Here is an 18,496-nt window from a genome sequence, read left to right on the forward strand (position 1 = left end):
TCATAATCTTGTCTTGTATCATAGCTAAGAAATCTGTTTACAAGTGTGCATTAATGCTATCATGTACTAGAGCTGGAATTCCACTGCCAAAAAAATCATTTTTTGTATTAATTACGTTGTTTAACATGAAATTGCAAATTGTGTGTGTGTGAGTGTGGCAATGTATTCATGGCACTGAATCCACTATAATTTAATAAATTGAATTGACTTTATTCAAATATGCGCATCATTTTGCTATGAATAATATAATAATCGTTCACATTTTAATCAGATAAGCTCATTGCATTATTTTTGTCAGTGTGCATTGTGAGGGGATGTGGTGGGGTTTCCCCTTTAAGGTTGCGAGCTTGAGAAAAAGAGCCGCACTGAGTGTGTACATGTGAACCTGTCAGTCCTGCGTTGGCCAAGAGGAGGGGGATTAGAGCCATTAGTTCTGGTTACACAGGCACACACTCACATTTGTGAGGACTCACCGATGTCCTTTCTGCTAATTATAGGTTGAAATCTGACAGAGAAAAATTAGAGGGAAAAAAGACAGCTGTGCTCTGCTGTACCATGAGAGAAAAAAGGAGGAAGAATGGAGGATAGAAAAAGAGAAAAGGAGAAGGGGTTTGATTTCTGCCTAATCCTCAAACCCATTCCGAATGATGGAGAAACAACACACAATCATCTTGGAGTTGCTCTCCACCTTATCCTCTCTTACCCCCCAGCTTGGCCTAGTGAGAGGTCACCTGTCAGACCCTGAAGGAATGGCCTCTGATTTCCTGGGATGTCAAGTATTTTTTCTCTAAACCAGTGCTGGTTTCAAAACCAGACCCACAGCAGCACTAGCCTGAGCTGAGCCTTTTCTTTTTCTTTTTTTTTTTATCAGCACCAGAGATGGGTATAGTTGTCTAGACCTAATCAAGTAAAAGCTTTCTTGCTTCCATGAAATACTGACTTATGCAAAAGGTGAAAATGTTAATGACCAAAATGTCACTGAGTACTGTGTAGATTTTTTCCTCAGAAATATATTTGAGCATAAGCAAAAGTGTTATAAATTTACTCAAGAAAATGCAAATCCATTAAAATGTTACTTGAGTATATGTGACTGAGTAAATATAACAAAATAGACACAGCTCCTGTGATTTTTTTTACTTACTACAATAATTACTGCAGTAAATAATTAAAAAAGTAATGAATATACTTGAATCAAATGCATACATCATTTGCACTTGAATAAAATGTTTTATATCAACAAAACGAAAGACATGATTGTGTTTATGGAATTATATTTTATATTACATTTTATTAAAGTAGAAATGATGTACACATTTGATTTATGAAAATTCAGAGTATCTCTGTTCTTTTCAGTGTGCGCAAGTCATTCTCAGCAGGAACGTGACAAATCACATTGGCTTCTCTTTGTCTTTATCATCCATCAGTGTGTGATGGTGTTGAGTGTGCTGTGTAACTGTGAGACATTACAAGTAGGTGTACAATTGTCTACAAGTCACCAGGAGAGTTAGGCGATCTAGCAGTATGTTGTGAATTTATCCTTCATTATGTGCCAGTGTGCAAAATGTTTTCTCAGTCTGGGTGTAATATTGTAAGATCATTATCTTGTTACAGTGCTCCTAAGAGAATGTCACTCAGCGTGATGTGCTGCCACTGCTCTTACAGCAACAGAAAGGCGGCAGAAACCTGGTTGAGATATTTTTTTTCCTCTGTAGTATGATTGACAGGTGTCATGCAATCCCCGCAGATTTGCGCCGGAGGTCCGCGGAAGCCAGGCAGGGGCCCGTGCCATCTGAACTGACCTTGCTGTGCTCACTGATAGCATGTGCTGCTCTCAGAGCTCAACAGGTGTACTGAACCCTCACTCCCTCTGGGCCTGAATGCAGGGCTTAAGGCATTCTTCTTACCACCGGCCTCTCTGAAGAATCAGCACTCCTTAATGCCACAGTGATATATCCCACCCTCAGCTTTCCTCATTTACTGAACAAGGACTCATATCCTCAGTGGGCTCAAGAACTGTGAACAGTAGTGGATTCAAAGATTTTCCTTGAAGCTTTGAGTTTTAGAGTGCTCCTACACACACTGAGGAGAACTGTTGACATTCAGCAGCAGCTTCTTTTAATCTGAAAAAGAAGCTCAAAACACCCCCTGGTGGCAGACCATGAAAACCCTCTGTTTAAAAAAATGAACCAGTTAAAAGGCATTTTAAGTTCTAAGCGTTAACCAGTTAAGTGTATGGTACAAAGTCTGAAGTATTACTGATGAAACTTTCAGTGATGTTCTAACCAAATTACATTGAAATGGCCAACAGATTCTATATATTAACTGTGTGAAGTTCGAACTCCACAGTACAGTGTAAAAGGTTGTACAAGTCTTACATAGTATGTGCTTGTTTATTAGATAGAAATGAATCTGAATCTGGGCTGTTAAAGAAAGCAATGTTTTTTTCCTTTGGTTTTACAGGGTCTGTATTATTTAATTTAGGACATAATGTACTTTGTGTCACCATTTTATGTCGTATAACAATCCAATACTTGGAGGTGTTTTTGCTTTCCTGCTTAACTTCTTAAATGGTCAGGGCCCACCAGTGGGCCTAAAGTTTTATTACACACTTCTACAACCTAAGAATAAGGTTATAAGGAATTGGCCAATCTGCATTGAAGTCCTTGTAGTTACTGAACAATAAGCCTTAGTACGTAATAAGCCTGAGATTTCAAGCAGTTAAACATGTGACATTACATTAAAATTTAACATGAATATGTTTGTAGTTATCAACTTGTTTCCTTATTATTTAAAAAAAATAAGAAAGATATTTCACTATGTCCTTTATTGTCTTAATAGCAATACTCTGTTTAATTCAGTGTAATTTTGATTGAGTATCTTTATACTTACTATCATTTCATTTAGAATAATTACACAGTGCTGTGACGTTACACCTCACACTTCCTCAGTGAATATCTAGAACCTGGGAATTTCAGGGTAGTTAAACTGTCTTGGAAGTTCATGTCACCCAAAGTAAGTATCTAGTACTTTGGAGTTTGTACCTAACCTGATTGATACCTACAACATAGTTTTAATATTATCACATCTTTTGTTAGAACTTACTTGTGGAATGTTTTAATGTGCCTTTTTTCATGAAAATGGTGAAAATTCTTTTGTTGTTTATATATATACATGATTCTTGCTTGTGTGAACAATGGCATGTTATGGTGTCTTTAGCGCCAGACGCCATTCTCTGGAACTATACAATATCTGTTATATAGTTCCTTAGTATGAGTATTTTATTTATTTATGTATTTATTTATTTATTAAAATGAACAAATGTGCAGTCTGCTGGAGTGTTCAAAGCGTATTACCATCCCAATCTAACTTGATTCTTTGTGGCCTTGTAATTTATCCTTTTATTGTGTTTTTGGGCTCTATTCCTACTGCAGACTTCCTTCTTATTTTGCAAGTGAAAAGTATGGTAAATGAAGCCCTGCGCTCTCTTTTTTTTTTAGACACCCGTTTCCTGCTTTTCTCATTCTTCTAGAGGAAATTAATTTTTCTCTGGACTAGATGACATAATAGGGACACATGCAAAGGGTGGCCATCTGTGAAACAAATAATCATTTTTGTACTTGAAGGCCCAAATAAAGGGCTTTTCTGTGAGGTTCAGTGCTGTAGCTGGTTTGTGCTCGATTAAACAGCAGAATCCAACATTAAAAGGGCTTTTATTCTCCCTTAATATCTCTTCCCTATAACCTCTTTTCTTTCTCTCCAACACACACACAATAAAAACCTCACAAAAAAGACGATTTGCTTGTTACTGCACATTTCCAGTTAATATTGCATCAGTTACTAGGCTTAGAGCTCATTAGACATTTGAAAACTGTCTACAAAGGGACTGAGCACATGCATAAGCACTGAGAAACTTATTTAAAAAACAAGTACATGAGTGTTTATGAACAGCTCATGTCAGTATTTGCAAGATGATATAAGATGTTTTATGAAGTAATTGACATAAGAGCTCTGATAATACACAAGAGCTCATGTGCTGTGACATTTGTTCCATTTATAACACATTTATAATCATTTATAAATAATGAAACCTGGCAGATGTCTGGTTAGGAACACACACATCAAACCTGAAATGCTCCATTTCTTACATATTTTCCATAATGACTTTAGTTTTAGGGGATATAAGGCATTGATAATCAGGGCTCTGGCTTCCAGTACTTGGAAATGATGCTTTATAACAGTGTTATAAATAGAAGGAATGCCTGTCACTTTAGTATAACAGCCCATACAACTCATTCACTTCATAAAACATCTTATGTCATCTTGCAAATACTGTCATAAGCTGTACATAAATACTAAAATATTGCTGTTTTAAAAGCATTATTCAATGCTTCTACATGCATAATAAAGTCTCTAGGCTGTTCATATATTACTCAGTTTTCTCCATGAATGTACCAGCACTGTATTGCTTAGAGCACCTCCATCTGTAACTGGAGACTGCAGCTGCCTTCAGAATTCTTAAACACTGAAGCCTATTTTGATCTTAAAAGAAGAACTCAGAATTCTCAGTATCTTGGCCACTAGAAAGTCACAACAGGTGCCTCCCCGTGCTATGCTCTTATACGTGTATAACTGACTACCTCGTCTTTGTTGCTGTGTATGAGGCTGAAGGTTGACCCTTGGCAAGAGGGGGTCAATTCCCTACAGCAGAGGGTCCGCTGGGTCACTGATGTTAAATCAGTGGAGTTTCTGCTCCTATAATGTGTTTTGTCTCTAACAGCCGCTATGCTTCTTTAAAGGTTGTGTTAATGAGGAATGACAAGGCCCTCCAACCATGACACATAATGTCACTCTCAAAAAAAACGTCATATCTTTAAAATGTTAGTCTATTATTATCATTGCAATAAGTTACGTTGTGTTGTGTCACAGTATGCTTTTCTGAGCATAATGTGGATATCAGAACTTAGAGAATACTGTCTAACTGCAAGTTTCATTACAAAAAGAGCATAATTAGTCCGGTTTAATTGCATTTAGTGCAGAACAATGTGTGAAACGTTGAGTTCTTGTACTGTTTTTGATTGCATTCTATTTTCAAATGTGTCACTCGTAGGGCTTTTATTGTCTTGTCCATCTTATCAAATCTCAGAAAAACTAAATGGTGTGATGAATATCATGTATTGTGAAAATATCTTGAAATATGATGTTATTGGGCGGCACGGAGGTGCGGTGGGTAGCACTATCGCCTCATAGCAAGACCAGGGTCCTTTCTGTGTGGAGTTTGCATGTTCTCCCCATGTCTGCATGGGTTTCCTCCCACAGTCCAAAGACATGCAGTTAGTCCAGTTGGATACACTAAATTGCCCCTTCCGCCCATTGACCGCTGGGATAGGCTCCAGCTCCCCCCGCAACCTAGAAGGATAAGCGGCTTAGAAAATGTGTGTGTAAAAATCATGATGTTATATTTTTTGCCATGTCACCAAGCAAAATATTATATGATTTTTAATGTACATTATTGTAACAAGATTTTAAGTTTATTTGGACCATTTCTATTGGTCCATGAAATACAGCACAATGTACAGGGCATTTCTAAAAATAAAAACAACAAAAATAAATAGTTGGGAGATTTTGATATGATAGTGACACTATAAATCTCCCTCTATCTCTCCCTCTCTCATATATGTAGGATTCAGCATTCATGCATCTAGAAGGTCAAAAGATGAGAAGAACCTAAACTTGATCTTTAGTTCTGAGGTAAGTTAATTTGAGCCTAAGACACATTTCTTTCTTTCTTTCCATCTCTGTCTTCTTCGTACACTGCATTTCTTAAGACATGTTATTTAATTTAATCTGGAAAGTCCATTATGACCCCCAACAGAGTGAGAATTTGCCATCAGGAGGAACTGGATAGCCTTCTAGTTGTGTATATGCAACTGTATGTGTGTTAGCAGGGAAGTGAATCAATTGTGCATACCCGTTTGCACTCTAATCCACAGGCTGTTAGGGTTCCTGTTGAGCCTGTGAGGTCTTGATATCAATCAGTAAAGTAATACCGTGGAAATCATACTAGTGTGGTGATCGCAAGTGGTTTTTAAACCACAGGATCATACAGCTGAGTTTAATAGCGTCTCAGCATTTCCTGGGCAGTAACGACTTACAGGGTTTGTAACCTGAGAAACCATTTTTTGGTTGAAGGAGATATATTTTTAATTAGCATTGTTTTCTTAGAGAAGGTTAGTTACAATGATGGAAGTAGACTAATATAGTTCGCTAACTACATTACTCATGTGTATATATATATATATATATATATATATATATATATATATATATATATATATATATATATATATATATATATATACAGTATTTTATACAACATGTTCAAAATATTGACTCTACCTACTGGCACAATGTCTATCTATATCAGCTTGAAATTTTCCAGTGGATCATGGCCTCGACCCAGGCTGTTTGTTGCTGTTAAATCGTGTGCCGTGTGTGTGTTTTAGTGGTTGCTCTGCGATGCTATCGCAGGTTGTTAACACTGTTATTCCAGACCAAGCTGAAGGCCGCTGGTTCTGTTCACAGCCCCCAAGCCATCTCCGGCATCCCTCTGCCATCACATGGCTGACCACATTAACTCCAAACACCTGTGGGAAGGAATAAAATAGCCCCGATTGCACAGAGTAGAAAAAAATGTGAGGCGATAAGTCTGGTGACTTTGTGCTGATCAGTGGCATTCCGGCTGATGTTGAGTGGGAGAGAGAGAGAGAGAGAGAGAGAGAGAGAGAGAGAGAGAGAGTGGGTGTTCTCACATGGGTGATAGGGGAGATGTGGAATGGGGTGGGCAGCTTTAATGCATTAATAGTTGTGCTTTTTGAAGAACATCACAGTAGGCAGGGCCTTACAATATGGGTTTGTAATATAGCAGAAAGATTCCCTTTGAGCTTTATCAGCTAAATCAAGAAAAACACTAATGGTAGTCAATGGTAACCATAGAAAGGTTATGTTTTTCACAACACTGATTGGATGTGGCACTACATGCCATTGCATGATAAGTTGACGTACCACGAAAATTTGTTCTGTTTTTACTGCTGCAGTCCAGTGATTTAAGTGTCTGAAATGAGGCCGTTTATCTTCCTTGCACATCGTTTAGCCTGATTTAATCTATACCAATACTTATCATTCACTTAAAGCTTCCTTCAGAGGCATAAACCCCAGCATAGAATATTTTGTGCAGTTCATGCCTCTGCACTCCACAAGTTCCTATGAAAGACACACACACACACACACACTTGCCTGAGGTGTAAGTACTGGCTCTGTTTGCTGTAGAGTCTCCAGCTCATTAAGGAGATCTCTGCTGAGAAGGTAACGGCTAATGTAGCCTTATTGCGCTATATTGGCCGTGCAGAGGGGCCAGGCTCCAAAAAACACTCACTCTTGCCCAACACGTTCTGCCTAGCAGCAGCTGATCACTGCAGAGGCTCTTCTTCTGCTGACTGCTTACTTTTCCTCAATCAGAATCCCATATTCAGAGAGCTGAGTGTTCTGTTATTAACCCCTTAACAATCCAGGTGTATTTCAAAGGTTTATTATTCAGTAAATACAGGGACTTTAAGGCAACCTAATGGAGCTTTTCTTAGGTTATAGAAGTGTGTAATAAAACTTGCTGGCGGGTCCATGGCTTGTTAAGGGGTTAAATTCTTATTCCCATAGACGTCATAAAGACTACTTTAGCTAACTTTAAATTTGGCAAATGTAACCTTTAAAGTGAATGACATGTATTGGAAAAACATGTATAAACATTTATGTAGATTTGTGTCATTTGTCACAATAAGCTTATGTAGGTGTCTTGTAGCCTTATGAACAGTAAACTAAAGTGTTACCCTTTTTCTTGTATTTTATTTCTCCGCTTATGACATTTATGTGTAAACAGTTCATTTTTACATGGCCATTTGCCAACCTCTTTTTATCCCTTACAATTAAACTCGCTGCAACATAGCAACCTCCTAGTCAAAGTTGCTTTTGATTTTGATATTGGGATATGACAAATTGTTTGCTTTGTTCAGACAGCAGTTGGATTGTGGAAGCAGCAACAGACCGAAACATTAGGTCAAGAATTTTGTCACTTTGCTTAATTAAATAATTTTTTAAGAAGAAAACTGCCAACCAGTAACAGCAAAGAACAGAATAAATTAAATAAAAAATATTCTTCTTATGTGTCTTCGTCAATATGTATTCTAAATGTACTCTAAACATATTCTGAATATGTTACTTTCTATGTATTAGAATGCAATATGTTACTGCATACACTTAGGGCAGTGTATGGAGCATTCAGTCGTCATAACTTTTTCAAAGCATTCTACCTAACCCCACTTATTATTTATTCCTATTATGTAAATTAATTCTTGATAAGAATTTGTTAAATAATGCCTGTGTCCACATGTGTGCCTGTGTTTGTGAAGGGTTATTTGCTTGTGCATGCATGTGTGTGTGACAGAGTAAGATAATCACTCAGTAAATGTGGAGTATGAAAGCGCACTGCCAAGTCACCAGGAGTCTGATCCAAACTCCATCTGCTGTTTTCTCCTCTTCTTACTCTCCTATGTCTCTCTCACTCACCCCCAACCCCCGTCTGTAAAGCAGTCATGTTCTCTTCCTCAACTTCATAAGCTTGCATAAACTGAGTTTTTCTGTAAAGTTCACACTTCACACCATAACTGACCAGAATGAACCGTGCAGTAATAACCACGCTTCTTAAAATGAAATGAAATGGCTGCGGCTAGGGGACGATGTGGAAGGGAACTAGGGCTGTTGTCAAATATATTCAATTCAAATTTTCTATTAAATATTATCTTGACTTTTTAAATTTTCTGTAAGGTAAAGAAAACCTACGAGGACATTTAAAACTATTTTCTTCTTCTTTTTATTATAATTATCATTTGGCAATTTGGATTAAAATGCAAAACCAGTGTACCTGCCCAATCTGGCAACCCTAAGGAGATTGTTGGCTTTGTTTGAACAGCAGTAAGAGATACAGGACAGCAGAGGAAACAACGTGTTTTTAACCATCATCTTGCAAATAACTTTTTTGGTCAACTTTTGTCTGTGAACAGGAGAGCAACCAAGGTTTTTAAGGCAAAAAAGTAATGAACTTTTAATGAACTTATTTTAATATGAAATATTTTATTCAAAAAGAAAATGTCACAGAATGTTCAGCATTTTCCAAATGTGAAATGTTATGAGGTCTAACATACACAAGTGCAGGCAGTGTGTATGCAAATGTGAATATGTACATACACACATATAAACAGACCTGAGATGTTTGATAACTGGCCTGGCTGTGTGTAGCATAAGGCCAGATGATATCGGAAGGAGATTTGAGAAGGCTTATCTTTGGAAAAACAGAGAAGCAGGCTGCAGCTGTGCTGAATTGATTTATATGGACAGAAACACACACATGCGCTCTCTGCCTCACTCACTCCTGCACATTTACGCACATAAAGGGAAAACATGCAACTGTATTCCATTTTTTAGGAATGCCGTCAATCTCCACACAGTGTCAAACAATTGTATTTTCAGAAGCTGCTGCAGTTGGTGGTCTTCCACACTGTCTTTCCCTCTGTGCCGATGTGTTTGGCTCAGACTGGCTGTGAAGAGTAGCTGTGGTTACAAATGAATCTTTAAAAATACCGTCAGATACACTGGCTGGGTCACAGTGGCCCAACAACTCCTTCACACCAAATCCTCACCCTGTAATGCCATAGTGATATTCCACAAGGGCTTTTAGGTTGCCTCCCTCTTAAATGTGTGAAAGCCGCTCTAGTTTAGTACTTCAAAGAACCCCTTTTAGTTGAACATGTTTAAATTCTCTCTTTTTTAATGTCCATTTGTACACATGATAAGATTAGAATGTGTCTAAATTGTGGACTTGAAGACGTTCAAGATAAATGTAAAAATAAACGTTTAAAATAAATAGTAAGAGACCAACAGTGGAAATATATATATATATATTAGGCTGGATGCCAGTCCTGTATGTTTGAAAAAATTCTATACAATAACCGCAGTAATCCAAAACTGCTGCACAGATTGCATTAGACTGCTTCTCTAAAGGTGAGTGCTATATATACATATAGCCTGCGCTCAGAGTCCGTCGCTGCACTGCAAGCTTGCAGTTGTCTAGGCTTGGGTTACACTGGGCAGCTTAAAGTGTAAGTTAATAGAAAGTGTAGAGAGGCAGGTCAAGGGGCTGAAACTTTGCAGCTTTCTGTTGGTTCTCCTTCCTTTTAGAGAGAGAGAGGAACTGTTGCTGAAGAAGAGAGAGAGAGAGAAAGAGAGTGAGAGAGAGAGGAGGCAAGGCTGATGCGGTTAGCAGATGCATGTGTTATTGCGGAGTGGGGAATTGGACATTCTCCATCTACTACGCTATAAATATCCCCTTGACGTTTATTACACTCAAAAGGCTTCAGGTGCTAAAACACTTGGACACTAGTCAATTTTTCCTCCTCTTTTTTTAACTTTCCAATTTATTTTTGCTAATGTAATATCTCTAAATGCTAAGTAAGCTTTATTAATAAACATAGACCAGTTTAGGGGGCTGTATAATCCACAGCATTTGCACTACAGGGAGAGAGACTTAATGCTGTGTTAATGACTGCTTGATTCTAAGGACATTACTCAGTATTATGTACAGCTAATCAACCTCTTTCTACAGTTCCAGACTTCTACAGTTTTTCAATTTTGCACAGATTTTATTGGCGCAAAATATTAACAAGATTATCTGCTGTAGTACTGTCTGTGGTACGACCTTTGACTCTAATGCTGTGCTAAAAAACATATACAATTAGCCACCTCTACCGTCGGTAGTGGTCTGTCTCTGACTGTACAGGATGTATCACATGGTTGTTTTCAAATTAAATATATATTACACTAACCATGACAAATTTCTTGTGGCATCGGCATAGAATAAGACACAGGAAACAATGCGCTTTACAAATGCTCTTTTATTGAACAGGCAGCAAGGGAAAACTGCCGCGCAGTGGTAAGGGTGTAATGACAGTAATACAGTATGGTTGCTAAAAAGCTCTACGGTCTAATCTAAGTGTCTTTAGAAACACGTAAAGGAATACATTTTAAACATTTTTCATTCAAAAACAAACTGGACTTGCAAGATATTCTGTGCAGACATTGATGTTTAAGAACTGACAAAATATGCATGTAGGCCAATTTAAAGCTAGCAAAAAATGACTTCTAGGAACCATTTTTACCTGAATCAACAACTAAACGAAAAGAAATCATTTAGTCACTCAACATTAAAGCATTATGTTTTCATGTCTAATAAAGAGGCAGTTTAGTGATTAAAACTTCCCCTTCAGATGAGCTAATGCTAAAGCTACCACTGCAATAGTCAGAGCCATGTTAGATGCTGAGGAGGATGCTTTGTCTTTCAGCAAACTTTAATGAAGCAAGACAAAGAACAGTATGTGTAAACTACATATTTAAAGGGAAGTACTACAAAGACAACATATCAAATGTTGAAACTGAGATTTTTTTTTTTTTGAAAACTATACACCCATTTTGAATTTAATGCCAAAAACACATTCCAAAAAAGTTGGGACGGGGGCATGTTTACCACTGTGTTTCATCACCTCTTCTTTTAACAACACTGTGTAAGCATTGGGGAACTGAGGAGACCAATTACTGTAGTTTTGAAAGTGAAATGTTTTCCCATTCTTGTTTGATATAGGATTTCAGCTGCTCCTCAGTTCGGGGTCTCCTTTGTCATATATTTCATTTCATAATATGCCAAATGTTTTCAGTGGCTGACCGGGCGAGATGCAGGCAGGCCAGCTTAGCACCCAGACTCTTTTAATATGGAGCCATGCTGTTGTAATACATGCAGAATGTGGTTTGGCATTGTCTTGCTGAAATAATCAAGGCCATCCCTGAAAAAGAAGTCATCTGGATGGCAGCATATGTTGCCAAAACATGTATATATCGTTCAGCATTAATGGTGCCTTCACAGATGTGTATGTCACCCATACCATGTGCACTAATGCACCCCATACCATCATGAATACTGGCTTTTGAACTGTGCACTGATAAAAGGCTGAGTGGTCTTCAGCCCGGAAGACACAGTGTCCATGATTTACAAAACGAATTTCAAATGTTGATTTGTCGGACCACAGGACACTTTTCCACTTCCCCCCAGTCCATTTTAAATGAGCTCAGGCCCAGAGAAGGTGGCAGCGTTTCTGGTTCCTGCTTATATACAGTTTCGTCTTTGCATTTTCAAGTTTTTCACTTGCATTTGTGGAGGCAGCGACAAACTGTTTTCACAGTGTTTTTCAGAAGTGTTCCTGAGCCCACACAGTGATTTCCACTAGAGAATCATGTCTGTTTTTTATGCAGTAAAAGCCTGAGGGCCCAAAGATCACGGCCAGCAAATACTGGTTTTTGGCCTTGTACCTTGCATACAAAGATTTCTTCAGATTCTATGAATCTTTTAATGATATTGATCTACTGTAGATGATGAAAAGCAAAAGTTCTTTGCTATTTTATGTTGAGAAACTTTATTCTTGAATTGTTGCACTATTTGATTGTGCAGTCTATCTTTACTTCTGAAAGACTCAGCCTCTCTGGGATGCTTTTTTATACCCAATCATGTTACTGACCTGTTGCCAATTAACCACCAGGTGTTCTTTTTTAGTATTACTCAACTTCACTAGCCTTTTGTTGCCCCCATCCCAACTTTTTTGGAACGTGTTGTTGGCATTAAATTCAAAATGGGTATATATTTTTCAATAAACATTAAAAATTTGAACATTTGATATGTTGTACTATTTTCAATTAAATATAGGGTTTAAATAATTTGCACATCATTGCATTTTGTTTTTATTTACATTTTGCACAGCATCCCAACTTTTTTTTGAAAATGGGGTTGTAAATAATTGATCATTTTTTGCTTCAAGTTATCATTTTTTGCTTCAAGTTATAATTCTGCCTAATTTAATGGGGACAACTGGGTAAATGTACAATTAACATGGTAATATGTGTTCAATGTCCTGTACACTTTTTGTATGATGTTCTTTGGGATCAATTTGACCTCAGGCTGTTTTAGCTATATAAAACATAACACTATTAATATTTTAAACAAATTTGTTTCGATTGTTTTGGATTATATTGAAGTCACTATAACATGCAACTTTTTAATCTTCACAAAAAAATCCCTCTGCTTTAGGGCCCTAACCTAACATAACCATACCTATAGTAGTGCCACTAGAACCACTGACAGTTCACATATGTGGAAGTAGAACAATTTTGCAGAGGTTTAAATTGCTGGGGGTCAAATTGACTCCAAGGATTAAAGTTGTTGGTAAATTTGAAGGTAACAGGAGGGATGATTGGCTGAGGGGTGTGTCAATCAGAATTTTGCCAACCTAAACTAACCAATGCATTTGTCCTATGAAGAATTTTATTTTATTCCTTTTCAACATAATTACTGAGATCCTAATTTTTCAGGCCTGCAATAGTAATGCTAAGCTTTAGGACTGTTCTGGAAAATTGCCGTAAATGTGTAGCGGATTCTATCATAGTGGAGTGAAGCAGAGGAAAATGAGTTGAGACAACATGAAACCCACACGAAATTCTTGCTCGTTTAGATTCTCAAGGGAACTCTTGCTAATACTGGCAGGTAATTCAGAGCAGCTGGCTAGAGCTTAGTCAGAACAAGGCAGGAGAACAGAGAAGAGCCAGATGAATGATGGTTGAGGAAGAGACACTGTTAAATGTGCTTGTCTCACCCCAAGAAGATTGATAAGGCCGATATAAAAGGCTGCAATTGACATTTAGTGCTAATTTATCAAAGAGAGATATTTCTGCAGATTTTGTTCTAGATAGAATTCACATTATTCACTTGTGGACAGATACTTGCATTAGTTAAAAAAGAGTTTCATAGAATATCAGCAAATCAAGACACCACAGATGGTTTAGCTGTCTTATTGATTGTATAAGATTAGGATAATTGTTTCATGAGCTTACAGTTTTGCTCAGTGCAAGAATTAGAGTGGTATAAAGCCCCTCCATATTGGGCTGTGGAGCAGTGAAACTCTTGAGTGTTGGAGCACCGCTGAATAGCTTTGGGATGAGTTGGAGTGGCATTTGTGATTCAGAACTAATCATCCAACATCAGTATCTGACCCCACTAATGCTCTTTTGACTGAATACAGTCGTCACAGCAATGATCCAACATCCAGCGTAAAGCCTTCCCAGAAGACTCACTGCAGCAAAGAGGAAGAAAATTTTCTCACTAATTCCTAATTAATTGATTTCAGAAGAAATGGATAAAGAGGCATCTACATATCATTGGATATATAGTGTATGATACCGTGATGGCAGAATCACTGGTTTTGGTTTTAGGTCATTTAAAATCTTGTCCGATTCAAAAGATAGTTTATTAGGATGTTTATCTCAACTGTGTCTCTCTTCACTGATTCACACATTTCATTAATCTCTCTTTAATTGCATTCCTGGATAGAGGAGACAGCATGGTGGTGAGATTTGACTGTGGCTTGAGTGCTGCAGGGTGGAATCACTTTTGAAAATTAGACTGCTATGTAGACCAGCAGGGGGTCCGAATTAGAACCAATGGCTGAGCGGGTCGTCCAGAATGTAACAGACACCATGGAGCAATGAAGCTGGATGTGCGTCTCCAGTTGGACAGCACCTTGGTGGACAGCTGAAATTTAACCAGTGGTCTGAGAAGTTTGCCACTTAGTCGTGCTCATCATAAAGTAGGGCGTAAGAAGTATAAATAGAATCCTAATTTATTTGATTACTTATTGAGTGTCAAAACGTGGTCAGTCCTTTGGTCAGGTTTCAAATAGGGGAGGAGATGTGGCAAAGAGATACTGCCACATGCGTGTGTGTGTCTGTGTGTGTTTGTTGGGCAGTGAAATGTATTTACATCTGAAAGTCAAGGTCATGTCTAATGCTTTCTCTTTCTGGCTATTTCCCAGCGGGTCAGGTGCAGTTGATCCAAGCCATATTTTATGTGTCACCGACTTTAAAAGGGGGAAAGGAGTCGGTCGTCATGGACACGGGTGCTTGGCCGCCACAGCTGACACCGGCCTACAAGGCAAACCTGTGAAAGCGGCCATCAGCAGGGACCTCAGAAGGCCCTTCCCATCATAGTAAGTGTCATCAGCTTTCGGTTCCACTACCACTTTTAGGTCCACTTTTCAAGGATCATGAAATCTTAGATGGAGACAGATTCTCTTTCATCGCTTCTCTAAACGTACTGAACTCTTTGGGTCAAGGGTGTGAGTGGAGTGTAACAATACACATATTTTCAGGTTCAATACATTTTTGCTTCTGTGATATTTTATGTGTTAAAATAAAATGTCAGAGCTCTAATTATACACTACACAGATTGGTTTGGTTCACAATAATGCATGTTTTCTTTTAAACACAAAGACTGCAAAGTAGCATGTGCTCAGCGCAACTGGGCTGTAAACAATACAGAAATTATAGACTGCCTTATATAGAATGGAAGGAAGCAGATCTAAGACACTTCTGCTACATCCAGACCTGGACAGCTCAGTGGCATAAAAGTAACAAATAGAAAGATGGGAGAAGACTAAAGAAGAGAGGAGGGAAGAGAGTGGAAACAACATTTAAAGGGCAAAAGGAACAGGTAATAATTTTAAATGCCCATCAGGGGAATACGACGTAACGATTTGAACAGACCCAGCGTTCTCTGTTGCAACCTTCCCGCAACCGACACATACTACACTCGCTCAAAGCCTTCTTCCTCGTCTTGCAGCCCCCTCCCAGGCCACTCTTGCCTCCCTCTGTGAGGGGCGATGATGTCAGCCCTAGTATTTCACAGCCAGGCACGGGCGATGACACAGACAATTTGGCCTGTGAGTTCTCTCCAGCCTCGGACATGGTGTTACGATTACATGCTTCGCTGCAGCTCCTACATGCCAGGGACAGGGGGGGAAACCTTTTAAAATTTAAAACTTTTATAGAGTACAGCTCTATCCTTCTCTCTCCTCATAAAAAATTGGGAGGATGATAGATTTGCAGAGGTATAAGGCATGGTCCAGGCAGGCCACTCAGATTGCTATGGATATGCTTAATACTGCCCCAAGACTCCCTCTCACACACAGCATCACCTCCTGATAAGAAGAGAGTGAGGTAGGAGGGCAGAGGGCCGTGTTTTATGTTTTATGCTTCATCCTACAGGGCGGCCTGCAGTAATATACCCTGAGTTGTGTTTTTTTTACTGCCAGTTTAAGTTTCATAGTCTCAGCAGGTGAAAATCTGAGCAGGTTTATAATCATAGAGGGACCTGGTGTGGATCTAGAGCCAAAGCCGGGTAAGAGAGACAGGGTGATATGAAGGTGGAACGTGGAGTTTGGAGAGCCAGGGATGCAGAAGATGCCAAAATGATCTTTCCCCTTTACTCCACTGTGGGAAAATGCTGACTGGCCTTTGTAACATACTGTAATTATTTATGCAGTACAGCATCACTGCTGCTGGATAAAATAAAAGAGCTAAAGTATTTTTCAGAGAAAATTTAGGGCCGTTTAACTGTCTAAAGACCTCTAAGGTTGTAGAGATGTCAGGATGAGAAAGAGCTAGGACTTGACCCTTGTCCAAAGTGCACTCAGACTCTTTGTGGCCACAAAGAGGTCATCCATATGACCTCTGAGGCAGCTTGGGCTGTCTCCAGCTTGTAAATTTTTCTGTGGTTTTCAGTGGTCGTGGACAATTTTTTCCTCCCTCAGTGGTCTATTATTTTCCCTTATCCAGACCCTCAGTTCAGAAGGGAAGAGTGTATGTAACACAAAAATATACTTAACCTTTTGAATGGCCACGTCTAAACTTTTATTACTCACCTCTACAACGTAAAAATAACTCAGCTAGTCTACACTGTAGTCTGTTTATTTACTTAATATTAAGCCTTTGAATGAAATAAGTCTGTGATTTTAAGGGCTTAAACATTGTCAACATGGTTGTAATGAATCAGAGTTATTTCCTCACAAGATTTTTAATATTTGTTGTGAGAATGTCTACCTATCAAAATCACTCATCACCGTGACTAGTAATGAATCTGCTCAGTCTAAGCATCAGACAGGGGTGTAGTCATGGGGCCTGAGGGGCCTAGGGCACCCACTTAAAAGCCAGGCGCTGTCAGATTTCTGTTGATAAAATTGTGAAATTGTTATGAGCAAATAGGTTGTTTTTTGCATTCTCTGGACTTTTTTCCACCAAAAATAAATGAAACTGAGCGCTCTGTACATCATCAGTTATTGGCAGACACTATTGCTTTGATAGTGTTTACATGGCTGCAGCCTGTCATGCATTGAAAGAGACTTTTTTTTCTACACAAACATGCAAACACAGCATTAGCCTGCTCCACAGTTTCTCCTCATTACGGGAACTAAGCTGAGCTGTGCTTGTTTCTATAGGCTACTTGCATAGGTAGCAAGAAGTAGTACATGTTATTGGTAAAGAAAACTAAGTTACTGTGAAAAAGCAAGAATAACACTGCAGTCTTTAACTATTCTCCACATACAGCTAAATCTAGTGCTGTAAAAGGTATAGCACTGGTTAATTAGCCAATGCCCACTGCGGGATGCTTTGTCACAGTAACTAATGTTAGCAAGATAAATGTGAGGTAAACCACTGTGTGTTGTGTTTAATACCTAAAAATGTTTTTCAGTATAATGAAGTTGGCTGGCTGGTGGCCGTTATTCTCACTATACTGATGTCTCTGGGCCTTAGTGCTTGCTAGCTGGCCCGCTAACCTGTAAGCTGGCCCTCTAAAATAAAACTCTGGCTACGCCACTGGCTTCAGAATACACTTAATAGGATCTTAGAGACATGAATGTATTCTAATTAGAAAAACAGCCTCCAAATGTTGGACTTGTTATGTCTACCATTGTTTGAGAGGAAAGATAAACACTATGTTGCCGTAAAACTGTCAGAACTACAAGAGCTGTGACAAAGTCTCAGTAAATCAAATGTCAGTGTGATAAGGTACAAATGCAGGTGTACATTGCCACACTTGCATATTCTGAATCCACATTCTCAGTGACCACAATTAACCTCTCTACCATGGAGCCTCTGTTGAACCGTACTCAGACTCATCTTGTAAGCACTTTGCCTTGTGTCTAGATCAGTTACCGGTGATTGATCTGTTTCCTTGGCGATTGAAAGAGCAATGGCGTAAGGCATGCATAATCTTCTTTTCCTCTGTCGCCGTTCCCTCTCTCTCACTCCTACTCATCACTCTGGGATAGAGGATTAATATGCTGATATACAACAGCTCCCTGGCCAGATGGCCCTTTTCATCACCTCTTCCTGTGCTCTCTCCCTCTCTTTCCCTCTCGCCCTCCCTCTCTCGCCCACCCTGCTTACGGTGAGAAAGAAAAATAAACCGGAGGTGTGAAGACCTGCCATGCCCATTCCTATTTTGACGTTCGGACAGCTA

The sequence above is a fragment of the Colossoma macropomum genome, unplaced genomic scaffold (assembly GCF_904425465.1).
Source record: "Colossoma macropomum unplaced genomic scaffold, Colossoma_macropomum, whole genome shotgun sequence".
Lineage (NCBI taxonomy): Eukaryota > Metazoa > Chordata > Actinopteri > Characiformes > Serrasalmidae > Colossoma > Colossoma macropomum.